The following is a 5785-nucleotide window of genomic DNA, read 5'->3' as shown; positions in this document are numbered from 1 at the left end:
TTGCATATCTTCTCAAGCTCAGTTAAGTTAGATGGGGCACGACGTGGACAGCAATCTTCAAGTCTTTTTCACAGGATTTTAGGCTGGGCTACTCAAGGACTTTTACATTATTTTACATTCTTGTTCTGAAGCCATTCCAGCATTGCTGTATACTTGGGGTCATGGTCCTGTTGGAACGTAAATCTCCACCCCAGCCGAAGGTCACTCTGAAGCAGGTTCTCATCAAGGATGTGGCTCCATTCATTGTCCCTCTATCCTTGCCAATCTTCCAGTCCCTGCTACTGAAAAGCATATCCCCGTAGCATGATCCTGACACCACCATGCATCAAGGTATGGATGGTGTTACACGGGTGATGAGCTATGCCTGGTTTTCTCCAGAAATAACGCTTGCATTCAGGCTGAAGAGTTATATTTTTGTCTCATCAGACCACAGAATATTTTTGATTTATGGCCTGTTGTCATGTAACTTTTTCATTTTTCTCAGCAGTGGCTTCCATCTTCAGGAGTGGCTTCAATCTAGCCATTCTCCCATAAAGCCCAGACGAGTTGAAGTGCTGTAGAGACTGTTGTCCTTCTGTCCGGTTCTCCCATCACAGCAAAGGAATTCTGTAGTTCTGTCAGAGTGGTCATTGGGTTCCCGGTCACCTCCTACCCACATGGAAACTGGAGATATTTTTTACATCACTGGTTAGGAGGACAACCTGGAAGACAGGCAGGACACATTTCAATGTGTTGCGTTTTGATTCAAGTGGGTCGCACATCACGATAAGTGTAACCGCTACACTTTTTGTTCACCACTCCGATCAACATCACCTTGAAATCAAACTAGCACTACTCAAAAGCCACACGGAATCTGAGAAGAACTTTTACATCACTGCTTAGAAGATAATTAGTTGAAGACAGTCATCTAAATTCTAGAATGTCGGATGGAGATTCTGGAAGGCTGACAAATAAGTTGCTTCTGTATTTAACTTGTTTAATTTGACATGAGATATCAAAACCGACAAGGGTTGGAAAGTACAGTACGGAAAGTATTCAGACCTATTGACTTTTCCCACATTTGGGCGGCAGGGTAGCCTAGTGGTTAGAGCGTTGGACTAGTAATCGGAAGGTTGCGAGTTCAAACCCCGAGTGACAAGGTACAAATAAGAATTTGTTCTCAACTGACTTGCCTGGTTAAATAAAGGTCAAATAAAAAATAACATTACAGCCTTATTCAAAAATGGATTAAATAAAATAAATCTGCAATCTACATACAGTAAATTTCATAATGACATCACAGTACCCCAAAATGACAAAGCAAAAACAGGTTTTGACATTTAGACAAACAGAAATATCTTATTTACATAAGTATTCAGACCCTTTGCTATGAGACTCAGAATTGAGCTCAGATGCATCGTGTTTCCATTGATCATCCTTGAGATGTTTTACAACTTGATTGGAGTCCACCTGTGGTAAATTCAATTGATTGACATGATTTGGAAAGACACACCCCTGTCTATATAAGGTCCTACAGTTGGCAGTGCATGTCAGAGCAAAAACCAAGCCATGAGGAATTGCCCTTCTGCAGAGAAGAATGGGAGAAACTCCCCAAATACAAGTGTGCTGGGAGCTTGTAGCATCACACCTAAGACTCGATGCTGTGATCGCTGCCAAAGATGCTTCAACAAAAGTACAGAGTAAAGGGTCTGAATACTTATGTAAATGTGATATTTCCGATTAGCAAAAATGTTTTTTTTAAACAGGTTTTGCTTTGTCATTAAGGGGTATTGTGTGTCGATTGATGAGGGGGGAAAACAATTTAATCCATTTTAGAATAAGGCTGTAAAACATAACAAAATGTGGAAAAGTCAAGGGGTCTGAATACTTTCTGACGGCACTGTATTAGTGATAGCCATAAGTGTCCCGCATTATTCATGCCATTTGAGTTTGAAATTGACAGCAGCGTTCTAAGTCCTGCAACCGCCAAGCGGACCAGAACCAAAGATATTGATCTGTTTTATGAAGCCATCGATTGTGTCATCGCGATAACTATACACTTTTACATTAACAGCACCAATCTGAAGTTTAAAAAAAATTGTGTAATTAACCATATTTCGATGTGATCAAAACGTGAGCTTGCAGTAATATATTCGTAACGTATGCCTTCCATTTGATGCGGTCAAAACGTGAGCTTGCGTAATGTAGTCGTAACGTATGCCTTCCATTTGATGCGGTCAAAACGTGAGCTTGCGTAATAGCTTGCGTAATGTAGTCGTAACGTATGCCTTCCATTCGATGCGGTCAAAACGTGAGCTTGCGTAATGTAGTCGTAACGTATGCCTTCCATTCGATGCGGTCAAAACGTGAGCTTGCGTAATGTAGTCGTAACGTATGCCTTCCATTTGATGCGGTCAAAACGTGAGCTTGCGTAATGTAGTCGTAACGTATGCCTTCCATTTGGATCAAAACATCAAGGAAGACGGCGAAATATAAAATAATCTAATATGTACAAATAAATCAACATTTCAATGTAGGATGATGGTATTATGTTACCCACTATACATAAAACTTCTATCTCACGAGTTTAACCGTTTGCAGAGTTTAAAAAAATAATTGTTTGTATGCACAATTTAACCGTGCGACAGCTCCTCATAGACTACGCTCCGTATAGCCATCTTACTTTAGGTTAAAAAAAAATTATAATGCATTTTTAGTTGTTCTCAGCTAGGAGCTTCCTCAATAGGAGATACAAAACTATTCTGTTTCTACGTCGATGATGTTTCGTGTAGCTAATCTTACTTTAGGTTAAAAAAATTATAATGCATTTTTAGTTGTTCTCAGAAGAATAAGTTGGAAAATATAATGCCAAGGTTCATAGGAGCTTCGTATTTATTCTCATTAAAAACAAAAATACATTGGCATGTATTAACTATGCACACATGCGTTCAATTTTAATTACAATTGAATTAAAACATTAACTCTACCTATTGAATTACAACATGAAAACTCTACCTATAACATTGAATTCCAACATGAAAACTCTACCTATAACATTGAATTCCAACATGAAAACTCTACCTATAACATTGGCAAAACATTCTACATTATAACATTTTAATTGATGGTCTCTCAGCCATCTTATGAAAGCACTAACAGTAGGTGGTAAAGTAAATATAACCCCACAGAGTGTGAAACCCTCAACATGCCAACAAACCAACAAACCTTACTCTTCTCTATTTTTACAAAGCTTTGCCATTTGCAAAGAAGCTATTTTAGCATGTATGCTGATGACTGCAGACTCTACACATCAGCACCTACAGCCAGGGAGCTCACGGAGACTCTTAGCAAAATGACGATGTATGCTGATGACTGCAGACTCTACACATCAGCACCTACAGCCAGGGAGCTCACGGAGACTCTTAGCAAAATGACGATGTGTGCTGATGACTGCAGACTCTACACATCAGCACCTACAGCCAGGGAGCTCACGGAGACTCTTAGCAAAATGACGATGTGTGCTGATGACTGCAGACTCTACACATCAGCACCTACAGCCAGGGAGCTCACGGAGACTCTTAGCAAAATGACTTACAGAATACACTGCATGTAAATACATCTAAAAGCATATTGCATTTGGTTCCAACCATCTCTTAGACCTAAACCTCACCTGGGGTTGTGCATGTGAAGATGGGGTGTGAATATCATGGTCTCGTCATATTGACTAAGTTGTTGTTTAGATGAGGTGTAGTTATCATGGTCTAGTCATATTGACTAAGTTGTTGTTTAGATGAGGTGTAGTTATCATGGTCAGGTCATATTGACTAAGTTGTTGTTTAGATGAGGTGTAGTTATCATGGTCTCGTCATATTGACTAAGTTGTTGTTTAGATGAGGTGTAGTTATCATGGTCAGGTCATATTGACTAAGTTGTTGTTTAGATGAGGTGTAGTTATCATGGTCAGGTCATATTGACTAAGTTGTTGTTTAGATGAGGTGTAGTTATCATGGTCAGTCATATTGACTAAGTTGTTTAGATGAGGTGTAGTTATCATGGTCAGGTCATATTGACTAAGTTGTTGTTTAGATGAGGTGTAGTTATCATGGTCAGGTCATATTGACTAAGCTGTTGTTTAGATGAGGTGTAGTTATCATGGTCAGGTCATATTGACTAAGTTGATGTTTGTGATGAGGTGAAGTTATCATGGTCTAGTCATATTGACTAAGTTGTTGTTTAGATGAGGTGAAGTTATCATGGTCTGGTCATATTGATCAAGTTGTTGTTTAGATGAGGTGTAGTTATCATGGTCAGGTCATATTGACTAAGTTGTTGTTTAGATGAGGTGTAGTTATCATGGTCTCGTCATATTGACTAAGTTGTTGTTTAGATGAGGTGTAGTTATCATGGTCAGGTCATATTGACTAAGTTGTTGTTTAGATGAGGTGTAGTTATCATGGTCAGGTCATATTGACTAAGTTGTTGTTTAGATGAGGTGTAGTTATCATGGTCAGGTCATATTGACTAAGTTGTTGTTTAGATGAGGTGTAGTTATCATGGTCAGGTCATATTGACTAAGTTGTTGTTTAGATGAGGTGTAGTTATCATGGTCAGGTCATATTGACTAAGTTGTTGTTTAGATGAGGTGTAGTTATCATGGTCAGGTCATATTGACTAAGTTGTTGTTTAGATGAGGTGTAGTTATCATGGTCAGGTCATATTGACTAAGTTGTTGTTTAGATGAGGTGTAGTTATCATGGTCAGGTCATATTGACTAAGTTGTTGTTTAGATGGGGTGTGAATATCATGGTCAGGTCATATTGACTAAGTTGTTGTTTAGATGAGGTGAAGTTATCATGGTCAGGTCATATTGACTAAGTTGTTGTTTAGATGGGGTGTGAATATCATGGTCAGGTCATATTGACTAAGTTGTTGTTTAGATGAGGTGAAGTTATCATGGTCAGGTCATATTGACTAAGTTGTTGTTTAGATGGGGTGTAGTTATCATGGTCAGGTCATATTGACTAAGTTGTTGTTTAGATGAGGTGAAGTTATCATGGTCAGGTTATATTGACTAAGTTGTTGTTTAGATGAGGTGTAGTTATCATGGTCTAGTCATATTGACTAAGTTGTTGTTTAGATGAGGTGTAGTTATCATGGTCAGGTCATATTGACTAAGTTGTTGTTTAGATGAGGTGTAGTTATCATGGTCAGGTCATATTGACTAAGTTGTTGTTTAGATGAGGTGTAGTTATCATGGTCAGGTCATATTGACTAAGTTGTTGTTTAGATGAGGTGTAGTTATCATGGTCAGGTCATATTGACTAAGTTGTTGTTTAGATGAGGTGTAGTTATCATGGTCAGGTCATATTGACTAAGTTGTTGTTTAGATGAGGTGTAGTTATCATGGTCAGGTCATATTGACTAAGTTGTTGTTTAGATGAGGTGAAGTTATCATGGTCAGGTCATATTGACTAAGTTGTTGTTTAGATGGGGTGTGAATATCATGGTCAGGTCATATTGACTAAGTTGTTGTTTAGATGAGGTGAAGTTATCATGGTCAGGTCATATTGACTAAGTTGTTGTTTAGATGGGGTGTGAATATCATGGTCAGGTCATATTGACTAAGTTGTTGTTTAGATGAGGTGAAGTTATCATGGTCAGGTTATATTGACTAAGTTGTTGTTTAGATGAGGTGTAGTTATCATGGTCTCGTCATATTGACTAAGTTGTTGTTTAGATGAGGTGTAGTTATCATGGTCAGGTCATATTGACTAAGTTGTTGTTTAGATGAGGTGTAGTTATCATG

At 38.4% G+C, this 5785-nt stretch overlaps 2 long non-coding RNA genes across 51 annotated transcripts; one reads left to right on the top strand and one right to left on the bottom strand.

The window, feature by feature from the left end:
• Positions 1-2853: 2853 nt before the first annotated feature.
• Positions 2854-3222, bottom strand: LOC127922747 (uncharacterized). The gene is made up of 2 exons (XR_008112152.1): positions 3061-3222; positions 2854-3027 (listed from the first exon to the last, which is right to left on the bottom strand). It is a non-coding gene; the product is annotated as an uncharacterized LOC127922747 (long non-coding RNA).
• Positions 3223-3586: 364 nt separating this feature from the next.
• On the top strand, positions 3587-5783 carry LOC127922746 (uncharacterized). 50 transcript variants are annotated; one of them, XR_008112139.1, is made up of 7 exons: positions 3587-3774; positions 3825-3974; positions 4021-4070; positions 4172-4221; positions 4372-4840; positions 5041-5421; positions 5672-5778. It is a non-coding gene; the product is annotated as an uncharacterized LOC127922746 (long non-coding RNA). The 50 variants fall into 50 exon arrangements; XR_008112134.1 differs by having other exon boundaries at positions 3588-3774; positions 4322-4840; XR_008112107.1 differs by having other exon boundaries at positions 3589-3774; positions 4272-4840.
• The last annotated feature ends 2 nt before the right edge of the window (positions 5784-5785 follow it).

This window comes from Oncorhynchus keta, unplaced genomic scaffold (assembly GCF_023373465.1).
Source record: "Oncorhynchus keta strain PuntledgeMale-10-30-2019 unplaced genomic scaffold, Oket_V2 Un_contig_26995_pilon_pilon, whole genome shotgun sequence".
In the NCBI taxonomy this organism is placed as follows: Eukaryota; Metazoa; Chordata; class Actinopteri; order Salmoniformes; family Salmonidae; genus Oncorhynchus; species Oncorhynchus keta.
Note: the sequence above shows the minus strand (reverse complement) of the source record. Positions and strands in the feature narration are given on the sequence as shown.